At 43.9% G+C, this 22,334-nt stretch overlaps 1 long non-coding RNA gene across 2 annotated transcripts in view; it reads left to right on the top strand.

The window, feature by feature from the left end:
• Positions 1 to 22,334, top strand: part of LOC116083628 — a 58,449-nt gene that overhangs the window by 32,589 nt on the left and 3,526 nt on the right. For both annotated transcript variants that reach the window (XR_004115814.1, XR_004115815.1), the window contains exon 4: positions 4,234 to 4,282. This is a non-coding gene — a long non-coding RNA (uncharacterized LOC116083628). The remainder of the gene's footprint in view (positions 1 to 4,233; positions 4,283 to 22,334) is intronic.

The following is a 22,334-nucleotide window of genomic DNA, read 5'->3' as shown; positions in this document are numbered from 1 at the left end:
TGAACACTTTCCAGGGTTGACAACCATATTATGATACAGGTCTCACTTACTCTAGGTTTCCTTGTTGCCAAAGAAGATCCAGGCACATCCTTCCCTTGCCACAGAGTCTAAGAAAAGGTAGTTTTCATGCTCTATAATTATCCTTAGTTGGATTCCTTTAAGATTTGAGTTCTTTGAAAGTCTTGAACTATAAAATGAACAGAGGTAGTGAAGGAGAACAAAATTCTCAATTTTTTACCCCCATTTCTTGTATGTTTTCTATTAACTGGGCTACATTTGTTTTACAATAGTAAACTAGTGAGATGCATAGTTTGTGGAGCCCTGAGCTCTCTTAGTTAGGTTTCTGATACTGTGATCAAATACCATGACCAAAAGCAACAGGGAAGGAAAGTTTCTTTTTTTTTTCTGCTTACACTTCTACATCCCAGTCTATCATGAAAGGAAGTCAGGCCAGGAACTGAAGGCAGGAAATTGGAGGCAGGAAATGAAGCAGAGGCTGTGGAGGAACACTGCTTACTGGCTTGCTCTCCATGGCTTGCTCAACCTACTTTCTTATAGACCCTAGAACAACCTGCCTAGGGACAGCACCACCCACATGGGCTAGACCTTTCCACATCAATCATCAATCAAGACCATACCACCACAGGCTTTCCTACAGGCCAGTCTTACCAAGGCATCATTAAGATTCCCTGTTCCCAGTTATGTCTAAGTTTGTGTCAAGTTGACAAAAGAAAAAAAAAAAAACAGCTAGCACATGTGCTTGACCTTATTTGAGAAGAAAATTAAATGTGGCGTGATTTGTGTGTGTAAAGATCACACAAAACCACTGAGGAAGCCATAACTGTTCTTCTTACAAAATCAAAGGAGAACTTTAATGGAGAAACCTGCCATGTGGTTCTACCTTACTTCAGTTCTTCCAATGGGCATGTGAGTTAGACCTCTCTTGGTTTGGCTTTCACCTGTACAGAAGGCAGAGAAGAAGGCTTGTGCCCAGACCCTGGACAGGATTGTTTGATAAGAATAACACAAATAGCCAAAGAGCAGAGAGCAAGAGAATGAAGCTTTTTCAGCTGTGGGTACAACTGGCTCATTTGTGTACCCTGGCAAGCACCATTCTAAGCAGGAGAAAGATCATGATGGACAACTGTTGTAGGAGACATCTGTGTAGAGACTGGGCACTATACATATACCAGAGATTGAATGTTTATTAACCACTTTAATCTTCTGATACCCCAATAGGGAGCCCTCGTTTTTATTACTCTCAATTGTTAGCAAAGTCACTTGGGCAGAGAGTTCAGTGTTGTGGTCTAAGTCACCTGCAAATAGCACATGTAAGCCGAACCCCAAAGCCAGGGCTTCGGAGCCTAATACAGGGCTCTTATCAATGCTAAGAAGTAAGGACTCTTGTACAGCCTAGCTTCACTTGTAGAGAACATTAGATTTAGATGGGGCTAAGGAGTATTCTCAGGACTCTTGAGTTGCTGAATATCAGAACAGAGAAGCTTCTCCCAGCATCTGGCTCTTGAACCAGTGCGTTAACTCATTTCAACACTCAAGCCTCCATGTTCTGTGGGTGCCTCCAGCCTGTCTGCTGCTATAATTGTGAGAGGTTTGGAGCTTAGAGCGAGAGAGATCAGTGGACAAAGAGGTCCCTGTGAAAATGAAGCTCTGAGTTTGAGTTTCCAGCACCCAAGTTTCATGCCAGATGTGGCCCTGAACATCTGCAACCTCAGTTGTAGTCCCTCCACATGGAGGAAGAGACAGGAGAGTTCCCAGCACCCAAGTAGAATGCCAGATGTGGCCCTGAACATCTGCAACCTCAGTTGTAGTCCCTCCACATGGAGGAAGAGACAGGAGAGTTCCCAGAGCTTGCAGGCTAGCCAGCTAGCAATGGCAAGCTCTAGGTTCATCAAAGAAACCTGTCTCAAAAATTAATACAAAGAGCAATAAAATACAACCAAACCAATCAACCAAACAACCAAACAAACAACTGTGGAAAGCAATTGAAGAAGACATCGTGGTATTGACCACTGAACTACAGCGTATACATGAACATACATCTCAGCAAGCACATGTGCACACACATAAATATGTTCCTGTACATACACCCCACACATGCAGCTGGGAGCAGAGAGAGTAGGGGGAGGGAAGAAGGGAGAGAAAGAAGAAAGGAGGGAGGGAGGGAGGCAGGGAAATGGAGAGACTGGTGGAGTGATGTGTGGAGCAGCGAAGAGGCATTTGAAGAGACAGAAAGGGGTACAACTCTGTGCTTTGTGGAGTTAATGGATATAGTTTTCTAAGACACAGATGAGAAAACAAATCAGAAACTAGGTCACAAGCACTGTGGGTGAAAAGAAGAGCAAATGAAGAATCTGTTTAAGTGAGGCCCAAGCCTCCAGCTTGTAGAGGGCCAGTGATGGGTGGTGGGTGATAGCTCATGGCATGCCCAAGTCTGCCTGCTGTTGGTGCGGAGGACCATAGGCCCCAGCACCAGGCAGGCCCTTTCTCCACTCGGGTGACACAACACACATGTGAGGATTGTAAGACGAGGCCCCTAGGGCTCTATTCACAATGAAAACTTTGTTTGAGCCCTTGACGCATGACTCAGGGTGCATTGTATGTCTGACTGAAAAAAACCGATGAGCTGTACCTACAAGCACTAACGTGTTGGCCAAGTTGAAAGTGGTGCCCGGTTACATAAGAACTACAAATACCTGGGAGCAAGCACCTTGTATGGGACAGGCTGAACTCCTGGAGACAGAGTGCCAGCATCTCTGCTGCCAGCGAGAATCACTGTGGTTGTTTCGTTTTGTTTTTAACTCTAGCTTTTTGGCAGTGAGTCCTGAATCCCAAGTGGGGCCCTTGAACCCTGTCTGACACCAGCCTGTATTTTATAACATTATTTCTGTTTCTTCTCTACTTGAAAAAAAAAAGAGGTGGATAATGAAGTAGGGGGAAAGAAGGAGTAATTAAAACATGTCCTGTGCAAAACACTTGTGTGCTAAGCCTGCAAGAGGTTGAGTACAGTGCTAGAAAACAAAACAAAAACAAAATAAAACAAAACAAAAAACAGAACAAAAGAAAAAAAAACTTCTATCTAAATATAGGTTCAAATCTTGGTTCTGTCATGCCTTAGCTGTGGGTTACCTGATAATTGCTCAATATTCCTGAGCCTCATTTTTTTTTTCATCTGTAAACTGGGCACAACAACATTACCAACCCCCAAGAGTTCATGTGAGAGCATGTGAGATATTCACAAGAAATGGAGCTTGGCTTCACATGAAATGCCTGGAGCCTAGCAGATGTTAGCAAGTATTACCCATACAATAAGGGAGTTGGCCTCCCCCAGTTCCCTCCAGGGATGCTAAGACCAAAGGAAAACATCAGCAAGATAGCTCCTTGAACAGTACCCATTCCCCACTGAGGGTAGGATGGTGCCCTGGCAGACAGCACTGAGTTAGTTGGAAGATTTAGGGCTTAGACTCATCTCACTACTTAAGACTCAAGGAAGGTTAAATTCCTCTCGATGTGTTCCCTTCATGCCCAATAGATACATTCCTTACTCCATTTTGTGCCAGCAGCAAGAAGGCTGAGACCCTGCCTCTATGGGTTATGGGAGTAACTCCTATTTCCACTGGCCAGAGATCCAGCAAACTGATTAACAAGGAAAAGAAACATTGTGCCACACTCCTGTCATCCTACACTTGGGAAGCTGAAGCATGAAGGTCAAGAGTTCAAAGCTAGTTTAGGCTACATTGTAAGGCTGGGCCTCAAAGGAAATATTGTGAAGAAGAGAAAAGAAAAACAGAAACAAAGGAACATACTCATCTATGGGAGACCATGTCCCAGATAAGCTAGAGGAAAACAGGGCAAATTCCTCTACTGTTTGACCTGAGTACTATGAGCACATATTTTTAAATATTAAAAATAATTAAAATAAAAAATAGTGTTGAAATTGTAGACAATCCAGAGGAAAATAAATAGAAAACGTATTCAATTCTAACTTATATATATTATTATTAGCATTATATTTCCCTATTTTATATTCCACCTGTTCACATCAAGTAAAATATATGTATCTGTTTATTTATAAAGTACAACCAAACATGCATGCTGTCTTATAACTTCCCTCATTGTGACAATCTCTTGTTTATATTTTTCCACATCATTAAAGTTTTCTCCATAATCTACAGCTTGATTTTAACAGCTGCTTGTTTTTTCCACACTGTACAGAGCCAACCTTCCTTTGCTGCACATCTTGGCTGTTCCTGGTCCCCCTATTGTAAGTATTGACAGGCTCTTGGAGAATAATGAAAGGCTCAAATGTTTGGCTTGGTTTCTCCCTTTGGGTAGGGTCGGCTGTTGAGTCTTTTCTTCCTCTTTGTATCCTTTAGCTTTTGGGTGGAGGCCCAGTGAGCTCCACAAGGGGTAGTGTGTGTTTAAGAAACTCAGCTAAGGAAACAAACTGATGGCAAAGAGCTCTAAACTCCGAGCTCTGGGAAAACTCTGAACATTGTAATTGGCCTAACGCTGCTCCCGTGAGAGATGCCATCTCCCTTGGCCTCCAAAGTCCTGGCAGGGATTGTAACTTTTTGCATCCAGCTGATGACAGATAACTATTCAGCACTTCAACAGTTAGGTGCAACCCTCAGTGTATTTCCTCAAGCAAGCACTCTGCATAGGCTCACCAGGTCGTCCTTGGAGACGGAAAGCCAAGCAGGATGACGCAAACAAACAGGACTGAAGGCTTTAGGTTTCATCTAAAACGATGGCCTCTTGGACCGGGCTGAAGCGGTCCTCCCTGAGCCAGGCTGCGGGTCAATGTTGACTCAGGAAAGCATGCCACTGATGAGCCACGGGCATGCCAGAGAATTGCGCAGTAGATGCCAACGAGTAACCTCATACGATAATCAAGCACGAGCCAATCTGTGGATGCTTTGCGTAACAACATATTTGGATTTGGGGCTTAGCTTTCAGGGTTTGGGTTTCAAGTTTGCCTGAGCATACTCCCAGCCTCCTGGGGCCTCTTCTGGGTGCCCTGTCTCTGCTTGCAAACGGAGAGAGCAGTTTTCTAAGAGACTTGGCTCTTCTCTGCAGGTAACACAGAGCTCGGCCAAGGTTCAACTGTTTCTGGTTTGGCTGAGCCTCTTTCCGGCCTGCGCTACTTCTCCACACAGCCTGATTCTTACTGATGGGTCAGCAGTGTGGCCTGTTGTAATTCATAATAGACAGCCTTGGCATTGTCATGACCTTGGATGCACCTTAACAATGAGATTTGTTGATCGGCATCTGCTAATATAACAAATTCCGTGTAGTCATTGCTGTAGTAACTGGCAAAGCATTACTGAACCAGCAAGCATGTGGTCTGCCAAGAGCTCCTGAAAGGACAAAGGCTTACACATGTTAAGGTCCCTGACTCCTCCACGGGGCTTTCCTCCGCAGATATCCTGTGAGCGCTGGTTCTGTGAGTTTATTTCCGGATCCACGTGGTGGTGATACCAGCTGCTCTCCTTCAAGTAATGGCTGCGGAACAATGGCCACAGTCTGGGTTCTCTTTGAGTTTGAGGTCAAAGACCCGGATGGTTCACCCATCCCGTCTGTACTGTCTCCCAGATTGTGGGTGTTTGTATACTCAAGACGACAATAAACAGGAGAGTTCAAACAGCAAAAACTTTAGTGACAACGGCAAGCTAATGGCTCCTGAAGAGTCTTCCAGGGAAGAACCATTTACTTGCATTCAAACCCTAAAGTAAAAAGAAACTGTTCCCTTAAGGTAGGGCCCGGTGCTAAGCAGGGACTCTGCTCTTCTCAGGGGACATAAGGTTGAAAACACAGATTGCTCAGTAGCACTAAAGCATCACTCAGAAGTATCCATCCTGGAGGGACACAAAGCCTTTCTAACAATCAGAGGACAAGGATCCCAGCCCTTCAGTATGGTACTTTACCAAAGAGATGAATTAGGCTATATCTTAGTCACCTTTCTGTGGCTGTGAAGAGACATCATGACCAAGGCAACTTACAAAAGAATGAATTTAACTGAGGGCTTGTTTACAGTCTCAGAGGGTGAGTCTACGGCCTTTATTGTGAGGACTATGGCAGCAGGTAGGCAGTCAGGCATGGCAATGGACAGTGTCTGAGAGCTTACATCTGATCTACGAGAGAGAGAGAGAAAGAGAGAGAGAGAGAGAGAGGATACAGAATGTTTCCAGCCTTTGAAACCTAAAAGCCCATCCCAGTGACAAGCTTCCTCCAACAAGGTCAAGCTTCCTAATCCTTCTGGAACAGTTTCACCAACTGGCTCTAATGTTAGCTAGGGATTCGAGAAGGAGCCCAACCTAACCGGCTCTCAGTGTTTTCTGTGCCACTGGAGAGAGGTGAAGGTCAGAGCTATCTCCGAGATGACAGTTGTTTTTCAAAGTAAAATATAAACTACTTGTATCCTGTAAATTCAGGAGTAAAGTATAACTTTTTCACAGCATTTTATTGGTAGTTTTAATCTTCCAAAAACATCAACAAGTTGACCCTCTACCCTCTGTGTACAAAGACAAACTTCAGTCTTTGGTGATAATAAAGGAAAGCAGAAACGTGGAAACTCGCTGCATTGCTCATTCTGGCGATCTGCCACCCCCAAGCCTCCAGATGATTTTAGGAATTATTTCTTTTACATAATAAAGGTCATCAAAGGGGTTTGAAGACACACTGTCTGAAAAAAAAAATACTTCAAACTTGTTTTCACCAGGAAGCTTGCAGAGCTTGGCAAGGGAGCCAGTGTTTGCTCTCTGGTACTGCCTACGATGGCAAAGAGTCCTTCCCAGAATACAGGAGAACATGGTAGCAGTGATAAGTTGGCACCAGCTCCAGAACACTGGCTGCTCAGCTCGGCCACCCCTGACTCCCTTACCAAAAGCTGGGCCTGAGCAGACCTTTAATCTCAGCACTTAGGAGGCAGAGATAGGTGGATCTCTATGAGTTCAAGACTACCCTACAGAGCAAGTTCCAGGACAGGGCTGATACATAGAGAAACCCTGTTTACAGAACAAAACCAAAAAAAAAAAAAAAAAGAGGGTGTGAGTGCCCAGGTCACCTCCCAGCCATGTTTCTTTGTTTGCCTTGGGACTACTATGCGGGTTCCTCAAGCAATCTCATTTCCAGCACCCTACCACTCCTTTTAGCCCTACATGCATGTGCTCAGCCCTTATCAGAACATGGTGCTCCACTGTTTTATCGGGTGCTTGTTGTCCATGGGTCCCTTGTGACGATTGGGAAAACACCTTAGGTCTGGAAAGCCAGTCTGTTTCACATTTTTCTAGTGTAAGGAGTAATAGAATCTATTTTCTAGAGAGCATCAAGATGAACTTTTTCAACTCATCCTCCTCAGGGAAAAGAAACTGTTGGCTTATCCACAGAGACGTTTGTTTACACACCAAGCAGCACATGCATACAGAGAGCAGCATCCCACATCAAGAAGGCCATGCTCTATAAGGGTATGACCAGGGATGAAGAAGTGGTTTTGATCAACCTCTGCCTAGTCAATTGTATGGGAGAAAGCACTTGAGAGGCTACATTACAACAGACCAGTGGTTCTCAACCTTCCTAAAGATGCGACCCTTTAATTCAGTTCCTCATGCTGTGGTGGCTCCCAACCATAACATTGTTTTTGAGGCTACTTCATAACGATAATTTGGCTGCTGTTGTGAATTGAAATGTAAATATCTGATATACAGGATATCTGATATGATCCTCTGTGAAAGGGCTGTTTGGCCCGAGGGATCTGACCCAAGAGTTGAGAACCCCTGAAGTAGAACACTTCCTGGTTATCTTAAAATCCTGGATCACCGCCATGGTTTTCAGGTGTGGTCTATAGCAGCATGTTCCTGCCACTTCTTGACAATTTTCTGTAGGGGAACTCACACATATGGTTGGAATTCTGCTTCTTCCTTCCACAGAGTTTCTCTGATCCCCATACCTAGGATTCCTTTAATTGGCTAAAGTGAGTCTCTCCACAAGGGAGAATGAAAATCCTGGGTGAAATAGGGAAAAGGGATGAGGGAAAGTGAGTTTAATTATTTGTCAGTTAATCTTCTCTTGAGTTGACTGCTTCTGTCTGAATGACATTGAGGATATCTGTGCTTCCGTATTTCATCTCTACAGTGAGGGGAGTAATAGGGTTAATCCCAGGTAGCTGAAGCCAGCAATAATGTTGCTGCTGGTTATGAGTTCAGAGCACTGTTTGGCACAGTTAATGTTCTCTTAATGAACCTCCCTCCTTCTTTATTAATGTGTGTGGATGTTTTGCCTGCATGGTTTGTGCACCACATACATCCCTGGTGCCCAGGGAAGCCAGAAAAGTGCATCAGATTGCTTGGAGCTGGAGATATCCATGGTTGTAAAGCACCATGTGGGTGCTGGGAATCGAACCCAGGTCCTCTGCAAGAATGACCACTGGTCTTCACCACTGAACCATCTCTCTAGCACCCACACCACGTCTTTAAGTCTTGTCATAGAGAGGAAGTCTTCCTGTTTACATCATGTTACCTTACAAAGAAGGTTGTGATGTGAATGGGACTAACTGTAAGTCCCCGTCTGCTCTTTTATTTTTAATTGCTATTTTATCTCCTTCCTCTTAGGCTCACTATCTATCACCCTCTATCTCTCCTAAGCCACAGATAACTTATCATATTGCTGCTTCCTGGGGCATTTATATTTAAACAAGGATCAAAGATGTGAGCCAAAGTGTCACTTTTTTTGTTGTTTTTGTTTTTGTTTTTGTTTTTGTTTTTCGAGACAGGGTTTCTCTGTGTAGCCTTGGCTGGTCTGGAACTCACTCTGTAGACCAGGCTGGCCTCGAAATCTGCCTGCCTCTGCCTCCCAAGTGCTGGGATTAAAGGTGTGCACCACCACCGCCCTGCCAAAGTGTCACTTAAAAAAAAAACAAAACATTTCTACAGGTAGGTGTAGAAGGGTCTTTTCTAGACCCTTTAAATCACACCCCTATATGTTATTGCTTCCCCCAGATATTAATGGCTCAGCTAAGCAGGGAGTCCCTTGAATTGTCACAAACTGAGGTCCTGTCATCACAGATCTTGCAAACTAAAAGAGAAAAGTCGATTAAAATGATAGTGAGACAGATAGTGAAAGTCCAGCAATCCCCCTGCCCCAGGCACTAGAAGGAAGGTGCGGTGCATACTTAAGCAGAACAAGGCCAGATCTTTGTGTTCTAGTAGGTATTCTGTAGTTTAATGGAGGCGACAGAACACACCAGATGGCGTTAAGAAATGTGTGTGAAAAGAAGACAGAAGACATCCTGAGGCAACAGGGGCCTTGCTCCTGACTTGAAAACCTTGGTTTTGAAAGAGCTAGGTGTCTGCCGCCTCCTGGTTTGGGTATGCTCATGGGAAAACAACAGGGTTCAGCCCTTTCTGATTGGATGATGACCCCAAGGGCGAAGTAAAAGGAACTTCCTTGGAAAGAAATAGGAGCCTGAGAATCAGGAACTTATTAACATCCACTTGACACCATCTTTACACTTTCATTGAACTTTTCCTTTCCGCATCAGACACCTCAATTCCTGGGTGGTCTGCCATGCTCCTTCCTGCCCACTCCTAGCTACTTTACTCTTGATGGAGGGCTGGAGCTACTGGATCTTATTTCAAAAGGAGAAGAGGAAATTAAAACCAGAAAGGCTTTGTGATAGACTTTAAGAGTCGTCTCTCTGAGTGTACATATCTGTCTGTCTCTGTCTCTGCCTCTCTCTCTCTCTTTCTCTCTCTCTGTCTCAAAGCAGTGGTGGTGGCGGTGGTGGTGATGGCAGAAGTAACAATAGCAGTACAGCTTTCCCCTGACTGGTATTTCTAGCTCGGTGCTTGTTTATTGGTAGTGGTAGGGATGATGATGATGATTAATAGTGAAGATGGTGATGGTATGTGTGTATAAACATATGTGCACATGTATTCACCATTCAAAATGGAAGTCTTTTCATAATTCAATGTAGTTATGCAAACACGGTGATGTTAACAAATAGAGTCCAGATGCAAATAACTGACTCAAATATAACATGGAAAAACTTGCCGGCACTAAAGCGAACTCTCCTCGCCACCCTATTACATCACAAGAATTCCTTCCATTTGGAAATGAGCACTAGGAAAGGGGGTGAGACCAGTACCCTTGAGCCGTCTCAGGCATTCTTCAATGACAACAGTAGTAGAATTACCAGGGTTGCAGGGAGATTGCCTTGGAAACAACTGAAGTAATTTCATAGGATTGTGAAATGAGACGTGAATCCCTAACAAATGTTAGGTACCTCCGATCTCAGGAATGTGCACAACGGGTAGAAATTAATTACAGCGGAAAATGATTCCACATGGAAGCCAATGAGTCTGTGACTCATAACTGGGTGCTCCCAAGAAAGCTTGGTTCTTCACAGCCTGTTGAATTGTGTATCAATGAAGATGGTGATGTTTCCTGATGCTCCCTGGGGCACTGGGTGTTAACTCCTGGGCATAGACGCCCAGGCAGTTGTTGAGTGAGGTGTGGTGGGGAATCCTGAAATGGCAGCGAGGCTGCTACTCTTGGTAGAATATGAAGTTCCAGTTGAGTCGAAGAGAACACGTAATGTGATTAGCTCACAGGAACTCTTCAGGCCTTCAAGGCATCTTCCCTTGCTATCATTTCCCAGGATGCTATTGCCTTGTGAAAGGCTAATCAAGAAACTGAAGAGCTGGGTGGTGGTGGCACATGCCTTTAATCCCAGCACTTGGGAGGCAGAGGCAGGCAGATTTCTGAGTTTGAGGCCAGCCTGGTCTACAGAGTGAGTTCCAGGACAGCCAGGGTGGCACAGAGAAACCTTGCCTTTAAAGGAAAAAAAAAAAAGCTAACTGTGAATAAAATAATATATTAATACAAGCTGGGAAAGCCAGACTCTAGAGAAGAATTTGGGAAAAGTGTTATGGCTTATTCTCTGGATCATAAATAGAAAACAGGATATTCCTAGAAGGTACTCCTCTACCAGTGATGGAGTATGTGAAGCTTCCTCCATGAGGGTCTCCAGTGAGTCTGTGCTGGTAACAGGAAGTTCTCCCTAAAGCCAACCACCCCAAGGTCCATCTCCAGCAGGGCTGGCTCATTGTCCCCTGACTTCCTGCTCTGAAAGGAAACAGGCAAGAATCTAATGCTGCTGTTCTTAACTCCTTATTAAGTTTGGATCTATTAAATTTTACCCCCACAGTCTTCTATTTTATGAACTATATAGCCCCCATTTTTAAAGTGTTTTCTTTAAAAAAAAAAAAAAGGAAATTTTACAAACATCTCGAGGTGTCAATCTTGTCACAGACTTTTACGAATAACTTACATATTACCTTATAGATAAATACTGTATTGGTTCATAAAGCTACTGCTTCATACAGCAATCCTTGTGTCCTGGGCAGTCCCTGGTAGTGTGGTAAGTGTTTCTCTTTCTAGGGAGTCTGGAAGGAGGTGATAGCTCATGTGCCAGACTAATAAGATGCTTACTAGTACCGATTAGATGTCCATTTTCTTGCTGAGACTGCCAACAAGAGCAGGATGAAGCTGTACAGAAGCATGCAGCAATTTTACTAACTCGCCTCTGCCACTGAGCTCATTTTGTGTGCTTGTGTCTACTGTTAGCAAAACAACGACTGGAAAATGTACCTGGGGAGAAAATGAAAAAGAAACATCAGACTTTCTTTTTTTAAGAGAAAATTTTCTTTTTAAACTTTTTTTTTTTTTCAAGACTTTCCTCTTGGTTTTTCAAGACAGGGTTTCTCTGGGTAGCCCTGGCTATCCTGGAGCTCACTCTGTCGACCAGGCTGGCCTTGAACTCAGAAATCTCCCTGCTTTTGTCTCCCAAGTGCTGGGATTAAAGGAGTACTCCACCACCACCCAGCCCTCTTGGGAAGAATTAAAAAGCTTCAGGGTAGCAAGATGCCCCATTCCCTGGGTACCTGGGGAAACAAAGTCAGCAGAGAGGGTTATCTGCCTGTTGGCTTCTGTGTCAATGACAATGGTTGTATTAGTCAGGGTTCTCTGAAGGAACAGAACTGATAGAGTTCTCTCCCTCTCTCTCTCTCTCTCTCTCTCTCTCTCTCTCTCTCTCTCTCTCTCACACACACACACACACACACACACACACACACACACACACACACGTCTGAATAGTCAACAACACTATCTTGCAATGGAATGTGGTAGTGACTCAGTCACTGAGGCTAGCTGTCTCAGCAGTCCCAAACAGGTGCTGGGGTCCCAGAAGATCCCTGGAGTCTATATTGGAATCTGAAGATGTGGGTTCTAATACAAGCGAAGGAATGTCTCACCAACAGGATAGATTAACTTGCCAGTGAAAGTGAGGGGAAGCAGGCACAAAGAGAAAGAGCTTCCTTATTCCATACCCTATATGTGGGCTGTCCATAAAAGTTGTAGCCTATATTTAAGGTGGGTCGTCCCCCCTCCTCAAACGACTAGGTAAAGAAAATCTATCCCAAGCATGCCCTGCAGCTTAAGTTTTAGCTCATTCCAGATGTAGTCAAGTTAACCACCGAGATGAGAGATTACAATAGCCAAGGCTAGACCATAAGCTCAGGACCCTCTGCAGGGGACGAGAACATTTAGTGAAACAGCAGAGTGGTCCAGCCTTAGGATCCCTAAGTCATCCACCAATATTGATGTAAGTAGGTGCCTGGGGAGAGGAAATGGTACCCAGGAGTGGAGTGGGGCTTAGAGAAAGATGTTCTCCTGCCTTCACTCCCAAGGTTCTGTGATTACAGCTACAAGTCTGTATTCCTGGCTCCTTCTTGTCATCTTTCTCTACACCCAGATTTCTTTACAATTCTGTTTTCAGCTAGGCCTCATGGTACAGGCCTAAAATCCCGAGTGTTTGGAAGACAGAGGGAGAACCATAGCTACGGGGTGAGTTCAAGAGGAGGCTATGCAGCTCTGCAAGGCCTTGTCTCAAAATAGTTTTTTATAAAAGGAGCTAAGATGGACTGAGCACAATGGAGGAGCTAGAGAAAGGACCCAAGGAGCTGAAGGGGTTTGCAGCCCCTTAGGAGGAACAACAGTATGAACTAACCAGTACCCTCAGAGCCCCCAGGGACTAAACCACCAACCAGAGTACACATGGTGGGACTCATGGCTCCAGGTGCATATGTAGTAGAGGATGGCCTAGTTGATCATCATTGGGAGGAGAGGCCCTTGGTCCTGTGAAGGCTTTATGCCCCAGTATAGGGGACCAGGGCCAGGAAGCAGGAGTGGGTGGGTTGGTGAGCATGGGGAGGGAGTACGGGGGAGGGAATAGGGGGTTTCGGAGGGGAAATGAGGAAAGGAGATAAGATTTAAAATGTAAATAAGGAAAATATCTAATTAAAAATGGGGAAAAAGGAGCTAAGAACATAGCTCAGTGGTAAGGCACTTACTTTGTGTTGGGGGGGGCGTCGGGGAAGACTAGCAGAAAGAACAGCTGGAGCAGGTGAGCGGGTGGCGGTGGGGTAGGTGGAAGTGGCACATGCCAGCAATCCCATTACTGTGGATACTGAGGCAGACAGACTGCCACACATTTGAGGCCCATGTTGTCTACATAGCAAGTTACACAGTCTCACAAAAACACAAGGACACTAAATCAAACAACAAGACTATCAAACAGAAAGGACTCTGGCTAGGGTTATGCTAGCCAGTATAGTAGCTACACGTCACGTGTGGTCCCCGAACACTTGAAATGCAGTTGGCTGAAGTCTAAAATACACATGGACCTTCAAAAACGGAGTATAAAAAAAAAAAAAAAAGTGAAACACATCATTAATCATTTTCCTCTATTTTGACTACATGAAACAATAATATTTTGGATAGATTGGGCTAAATAAAATAACTTTATTGTAATTTATACCATAACATGAATAAACTTTGAAAACATTGTGCTAAGTGAAGGAAACCAGACACAGAAGGCTATGCCTTGCATGATTCTATTTATATGAAGTGGCCAATGGGCAAATTCATAGAGACAGAAGGCAGGCTGGCGGCAGAGGGGGTTTTGGAAGGAAATTGGAAGTAAGTACTAATTATAACAGATTCTTTTATTCTCTCTCTCCTTTCCTCTGCCCTCCCTCTCCCCTTGTTTGAGACCATGTGTTATGCATTCCACACTGCCCAGTATAAATTTGTTATATATACCTAAGATAAACTAAATTGCACATTTTATTTATTTATTTATTTATCAGTATAGATTTTGTATCTTACATTTATTTTTTAAAAAATATTTTACATTTATTTTTTTAAAATGTTTAAATTTATTTTTAAAAAATATTTTACACTTATTTATTTACTTATGCACACCAGAAGAGGGCATCAAATCCCATTGCACATTTTAATTGGTGAATTATGTGAGAATTTGTTTTCCATAAGTGTGGATGCAAAACACTAATTTTTGCTGTTTAAGAATATGTCCATTCATGTGGGTCTGTGTCCATCCATCCACTAGGTACGGCTTCCTGAGGAGGCAGAACTCAGGAGAGTTTGACTATGCTCATCCCACGGCAGCACTGGGCGGTACTGGGCTTCAGGGAAGCACTAAGACACTGCTCTAGGGGTGGGAAAGCAGAGTCTGAGATGTGGAAGACTGGAGCTCGTTTGGGGGTTCCCGGACCTGCAGCAAGGCCGGGGCTGTGGGGTCCTCTGCCTCTCGGACATCAAGGTGCCACTTAGAAAAATTTAAATTATATAAAGTGGCTGGCATCGTGTGTCTGCAAGACCTACGTGGCTAAACAGAGTCAAGGATGGAGAAGCTTGGGGAAACCACAGCCAGGGATGCCCAAAGTCAAAATCAGGCAAGAGGGACAGCTGGAATTGTCTACCTTCCGTACTGATAGAGAAGGGGTGGAGGGCTGAGAAGTTTTGAGCTCAGGTGATCACCTATCATCGAGAAAACCAGTGATAGACAGGAATGTATGCCTCTGAGCAAATTAAGGGGTTCTGTCTTCGGCTAGCTCTGGAAGAACTGTTATCAGTTCAACTAATGAAAGGTGAGGGAGAGTGGCCTTCCTTCCACAGGTGGCTGCCCCAGGGCCTCAGGGCCTAGCACAGGCCTCCGAAGCTGGGAGGATCTGTATCGTATTCCACCTGTAGCTTTTCATACCTGTAACCCAGCCTTGCTGGGCTGCTCCCAATAAACCAGGAAGCTTGTCCTTGTCTTGGGGGGATGGAAACTTCCTCAAGAATTACTGGCCACTGGAGCTTGTCTGGCCTACTTATGAAGTGCAGTAATCAGACCATAGTATTAGTCAGAGCTCCCACACAAGAGGGACACTTTGTGTTTCTTCTTGGCATTGTCTCTACTTTATTTTAAACTCAATTTAATCTATTTTTTTAGCTGTGGTCTTGATCTGTTGCCCAGGCTGGCCCAAAACTTACTTTGTTGCCCAGATTGGTCTAGAACTTGCAACTATCCTCTTGCTTCAGTTTCCAAGGTTTTCTGATTACAGGCATGAGCCCCCTACACCTGGCTCCTTTTGACAGCCTTCTCTTCACCCAGATTTCTTTCCCATTCAATTCTCAGCTAGACCTTACAACACAGGCCTGGAGTCTCAAGTGCTTGGAAGGCTGAGGGAGAATGACAGCAAGTTCAAGTCCCACTTAGGCTACGGAGTTGGACAAGCTTAGGCAACATGGCAAGACCTTGTCTCAAAATGAAGTTTTTTAAAAAAGAAGCTAAGGACATAGTTCAGTGGTATAGCACTTACTTAGGATGGGAAAAATATAAAGTCCTCCACTTTGCCCAGCAAAACCTAGGCTTTCAAAGGATTTAGCTCAGTGGATGTTGAAATAAGAAAGCCATGTTTAGAGTCTTTTGAAGAAAGACCAATGGCCTGTCCCTGGAGACCAGAAGGATGATTGGACTGGAGTGTAGACTGAGAGAATTAGTCACATGAGCTGGGAGCACTTGCCTAGGGAGGTGGGGGTGGGGACAGCATCCTACAAAGAAGAAAAGAAAATCAAACACGGTGTTCTTGCCAATACTGGCTTAAATTTCAGAAACACAAAGTGAGTAGTTGACATTTTACCCTCCCTGTATCCTGGGATGCTTTCCCAGTGTAGTAAAATGTTAGTTTTTCTCTTAACTGACCATGTACCAGGTTTTAATAGACAGAGTAGGTGGCAGAAACCCAGAAAAGGAGGTAGACAAAGTTCATGAACCGGAGGTATTATCTGAGGCCTGTCTACATCCCCTATCTTCTTGCCCTGGTTCAGGATCAAGAGAAAGCTGTGATCAGGCCAGGCATGGGCACATGGAATAGAACACCTTCAGTATGATCTCTGAAGGACAGCGGTCACAGAGACTCATCTCTTGGGAGTATTTGGAGTGTGAATAGATAGATAAACTGGATAGCTGTGAGATTCTGGGAGACATTTTGTTAACGTTTATGTCATCCAGTGATTTAATGTTTTGAATGATAGCCGATGAAGAGAGTCTTGACAGGTTTCATATTTGTAGTAGAGAAATAAATTTGGCTAGAGTGCACCCCCAAAATAGGATAACAGCACATTGTCCTCTTGGTTTTGTCACACACCCACTCCTTTTTTTTTTTTAAAGATTTATTTATTATTATATGTAAGTACACTGTAGCTGTCTTCAGACACACCAGAAGAGGTCGTCAGATCTCATTTCAGATGGTTGTGAGCCACCATGTGGTTGCTGGGATTTGAACTCAGGACCTTCAGAAGAGCAGTCAGTGCTCTTAGCCACTGAACCATCTTACCAGCTCCCCCCCCCCACACTCCTTTTAAAGCAAACAATACTCAGATATCTATGCTGAGTAACAGTAAGGGTGGAAAAGAAAACAGACTCTTACTCATTCTGGTATGCCTCTCTCCCAGTGGACCTTGTAAAATGCGAACCACTTCGGGGTGGATGGGTGACTTCATGATGATGTTACTATGACCCTCTGAATAAATACTGCATTTTCCAGTCCTCCTATTGGTACCACATGGGACAGTTGGCATATGGCTGAGCTCTCCATTCTGATCTTCTCAGGCAGGCATCTCAAGATGACAAAAGCTCTCTCAAAAGCTGCTTGGATAGTACAACTCCACTACCCAACTCCTTGTGTCTACACTGTTCTCTGGAAGCTGAGGCCCTACTAACCAGTAAGAAGGAGTGAAACACTGAATTCTACCCAAGCCAGTCTTCCCCTCTACTGTAGTTTGGATGTACAATGGCCCTCAAAGGCCCATGCATTAAAGGTTTTATCTACAGTTTGGTGTCGTTGGCAGGTGTTTGGAAATGACAAGAGGTCTCCCGATCTTCGGAGAACATGCCTTGGAAGGAAATCGTTAGGGCCACAGCCTTTCTTCTTCTGCCTTCTGTTTTATTCTGGTCAGGAAGTGAGGATATTCTACCTTGTCAACAGCCAAGAGTCAGGGAGGCAAACGGCCCTGCACTGAAACCTTGACAATGATGAGCCCAGACAAATCGTCTTACTCTTTGGTTTGATTATCCCAAGCATTTGTTGCAACAACGGGAAGCTTACACACCCATTTAAGGCAAGCCTTCAGTGTGGTTTGAAGTGGTAGCCTCCTGACTGAGTCTCTTTTCCTAGGTCAAGCAATATTGATGGTACTCTTAATTGCTCCTAAGCAAGGAACCTTGACATTAACTTCAGCTCCACAGTATCAGCTATCCAGAAAGCCTACAAGATCAAAGAATTACTCTGTGCAGCAAGACATTAAATGTGATTGAAAATCATTGATTGTGGGCAGTCGTGGGGCAGGAGTATGGTGTGGAATAGACAGCAAAGCAGTCCTTTCCAGAGAACCCCATGGAATAAATGAACTGCCCTTTTATGTTTGGTAGCAACCGACCCATATTTTTAAGGCATTTAAAGGTCTAGATGGAGAAAGAGTTTCTATCTCCATATAATTCTAAAATAGAGTTGGCAGGGCTCATCTGCAATATTAGAGGACAGGGAAGTTCAAAGAAAGCAAAGACACGCTATTTTTCTGTCTAACTGAGATCTCCGAAATCTCTGTGTCATTCTTGTGTGTGGCTGGCTGTGAGGCACACCAGCAAATAGGGTGGGCGTGGTGCCAGTTGGCTGAGCCAAGAAGCAGGACTCTGAAGGAAATAACTCTTGATGATATCATAGCCTGTAAGGGACGGCCAGGTGCAGCTGGGTGGGAACCCCTGGCACCAGGGTCCCTGTCGTGGGTCCAAGTCCTTGCTGCCTTCAATCATCAGCTCAAGTCTCTCTCGCTCATGCCATAGGGACTCTGACTCAAGAGGAAGTGATGTGGTGGCCATATCTAAAGTCAAGTTAAAACGCTGGAAACAGAAAAGAAAAATCTATTTAAAACATATCATCATTCTTAGAAACGGCTATGTGACATTTTAAAAGTATGTTTAGCATTCCAAGTATTTTTGCCTTTTGTGTCTTTAGAGATTGGCTCTAAGAGGGATGTTTTGTTTATTTAACATTTAATCAAAAGAGATTTGGCCCCGCAAGCTTTGGAGGAGCAGGCTCAGCAGGGCTGACTCTCCCAGTTTAGTCTGAAGAGAAAAACTTCAAGCACACAGGGAAGCTGATGTCTGTAATATGTTCTGATCAGCTGGCCTAACTTTACAGGGCTAATAAAAGGGAGAAGTTTCCCGTGCTCTGGTCTTTTATGAATTATAAATAACCATTCACTTTGGAAGATAGCACATCATAAAAATGTTTTCCACAAATATGCACAGATCCATTTTAAGACCCAAGAAAAAAAGATGCTCAGAAGTCTCAGATGTACTCAGTTTTGATTTCGCGGGGAAACATGTTCTTTTACCATATGGATGCTTTTAAGGGGGCCTTCAGCTGGGGCTCAATAATAACACCCCAGTGGCTAAATAAGGGATTTCTTTCCTTCTAACATTATTTCTCTGTTATTAAAGGTGGAAAAAAACTTCCACAAATAGCCTACTATTAGAGTGCTTTAGGGGGTACCCTGGGAGCCAAGGTTATGTGTCTGCTCCAGAAATACTGTCTGTAATTATCATTCCTCAGTGGCTCTGAGGATGCAGCCTTGAGGTTTCATTAATTTCTCGATTCTGCAAAGTCTGGAGTGAGTGCCTGCTCTTGATATTCAATAGTGTACGGGAGGAGCTTCGAGTTGTTTTTAAGGTCACAGGTCCTTTCCTCTACCTTCCCCCTTTTCATAGGAACCAGGGCTGGCTTCTTTTGTCCACGCAGATAAAAAGACCAGGTTTGAAAGAAAAGAAGTTAGATAGGAGAGTCTCCCAACCCCAGTCTTTGTCTTCTCTGTAATCTGCTGACAATATAGCATTAAGAAAGGGAGCATTCAAATCTAACAAATGACTGGAGAGGGTCTGCAGGTCACAAAGGCACATTGATTACCCTCCCAAGTGCTCTATTGTGAGGGTTTTCAAATACACACCAACTGGGAAGAACTTTACAGTGCACCACCATATGACTCCCATCTTCCTGTAGATGTCATCATTAAAATGTGATTGTTCTTGGGGTTGGAGAGATGGCTCAGTGGCTCAAAGCATCAGTTTTTCTTCCAGAAGACCCAGGCTCGATTCCCAGCTCCCACATAGTGGCTCCAAATGGTCTGTAACTCCAGTTCTAGGGCGATTTGACACTGTTCTAGCACCAGACATACCTGGGATGCACAGACATACACATACACAGATACACGGGCAGGCAGAACACACATACACATATACATGTAAAAGAGTACTGCTCTCTCTCTCTCTCTCTCTCTCTCTCTCTATCACCCACACACATACACACACTGAGGGAGGGGGAGAGGGAGGGAAGGAGAGAGGGAGGGAGGGAGGGGGAAAGGAAGGGAAGAAGAGAGGGAGGGAGGGAGGGGAGAGAGAGGGAGCTTATCTTCATCAGTCCACCTTATGTTTTGGACTGGAGATATAATTCAGCGATATAATACTTGTCTAGTATGTATGAGGCCCTGAGTTCCAATCACAACAGTATTTAAAAATATATATATATATATACAGCTGAGTGTAATGTAATAGAATATTTGGCAAGTATGTATAAGGTCCTGGGTTTAATCCCCAACACTGAGAATAAAAAAAAATTGATAAGCATTAACCCACCTCAATATCCACGTCAATCATCAGGGCAACACTTATATGCTTTTCTTTTGATGTGAAATGTTGTATTGTTGAAATGTAAGAGTTGTAAGCTTGGGATTCTGGAAAATATTTATCTGTGCATCAAACCCTTACTAACATACAGACATTGTCAGGTGGTGGTGGCCCATGCCTTTATACTCCCAGAACTCAGAGGCAGAAGCAGTCGAATCTCTGTGAGTTTGAGGCCACTCAGGTGTACGGAGTGAGTTCCAGGACAGCCAGGGCTACACAGAGAGAACCTGTCTCAGAAAAAAAACAAAAACAAAAACAAGAACGAAAATCAAAAAAACAAAACAAAAAAGAAAAGGAAAGAAACGGAACATTTTCGTCATCCTGAGCTCCCGCGTGGTCTCTCTGCCAGTGCCTGCCACTGTTCCACGTTCCTGGATGTGTTTGCACTTCACCCATTGGCATTGCTGAGTAGGACTCCACGGCAGGACAGTGCTCCACGGTCTAGCTGTCTGCTCTTGACAAGGGCTAGGATTCTCTAGTTGTGTCGATCAGGACTAAAACTGTTGTGTAGTGTGCCAGTCTTTTGGTAGGCGTGGGGGATACCTACTGTGTTGTTGCTGGATCACAGCTGGCATATGGTTCATTTTTAAAGAAATGAAACATTTTTCCAAGGTAAGTATTCCTTTTTGGGGGGTGGAGGTTAAAGACAGGATTTCTTTATGTAGCCCCCGCTGTCCTGGAACTCACTCAGTAGACCAGGCTTGCCTCAAACTCAGAGATCTGCTTGCCTCTGCCTCCCGATTGCTGGGATTAAAGGTGTGCACCACCACCACCCAGCTGTGAACATACAATTTTATATTCCCAATAATGATATACAAGTGTTCCAAGTGTTTTTTTTTTTAAATATAATGTGTAGTATCTTTAGTGTATCTATTTTAAGTCATGCTGGTTGCATAATCACTGGTGTTTCATTGTGGCTTTAATTTGTTCTTTTCTGGTGATCGAGGATATAGAGCTGTTTTATGGGTTTTTAATATATTTTCTTCTTTTTAAACCATATTTAACTGCTATTTTTAACATGTTATATATATTTTATGAATCTCTCTCTCTCTTTATCTCTCTCTCTCTCTCTCTCTCTCTCTCTCTCTGTGTGTGTGTGTGTGTGTGTGTGTGTGCTCACATACAATGGTTAGAATGTAGAGGTCAGAGAACAACAAAAAGAGTTGGTTCTCTCTTCTTTCCTCCTCCTCCTCCTCCTCTTCCTTCTCTCCTTCCTCCTCTACCACCACCACCACCACCATCTTCTTTTCTTCCTCCTCTTCTTCCTCCATCTTTTCTGAGATAGTTTTTTTTCCCCCCCTGTGGCACCCTGGCTATTCCAACACTCTCTCTGAAGACCAAGCTGGCCTCAAGCTCACAGAGATATGCCTGCCTATGACTCCTGGAATTAAAAGCATGCACTATCATGCCCGGCTGCTTCTCTCTTTTTACTAATCAGATTGAACTTGGTTTGTCAGGCTTGGTGACCTTTACCTGATGAGCCATCTGGCCATTCTTCATAGATCTGCTTAAATCTTTTGTCCGCTCGTGATTTTTTCTCTATTAGTTAAGTCAGAAGGTTTTCTGTTTATTTTGAGACCAGTTATCTTTCAGTACAAGGACAAGTCTGGTCTTGAACCTGCAATGTTCTTCCAGCCTCTGCCACCTAAGTGCTGGAATTACACATTCGTACCATCACGCCTGATACTAGATGCTCTTTCCTGATCCTGGATGCCAGTCTCCTGTCCAGTTTGTTCTATGATTCTTTTCCTCCAGCCCCTGGCTTGTCTATTCATTTTTAAATGGTCCCCTTTGCTGAGAAGTCTCAGTATTTTTTTATTTTTTAAAGAAATCTGCTGTATCTAATTTTTCTTTAGTGGTTATTGTTGTTGGTAACAGAATCAGAGCACTTGGGTTTTATTAAATGGTATCTCTACAATCTGTTTGTGAGCTAAAGAAAATCCAAAGGTGCACTGGGCCCACTGTAATACATGGTTTTGCCTAGCGAAACATCAATTTTTTTTTTTTTGAAATGGGTAATCTGTAAGCCTCTTGGGAATATCCTGGAGAATGAAGCCAACCCTAGTTCTCCCCTTTTATGACTTAAAAGCCTCTGTGTGTAGGGTACAGAGCTAAACAAAGAATTCTCAATTGAGGAACACCGAATGGCTGAGAAGCACCTAAAGAA

Source organism: Mastomys coucha, unplaced genomic scaffold (assembly GCF_008632895.1).
Source record: "Mastomys coucha isolate ucsf_1 unplaced genomic scaffold, UCSF_Mcou_1 pScaffold8, whole genome shotgun sequence".
Classification (NCBI taxonomy): Eukaryota; Metazoa; Chordata; class Mammalia; order Rodentia; family Muridae; genus Mastomys; species Mastomys coucha.
This window is presented reverse-complemented; position numbering and strand designations above follow the sequence as displayed.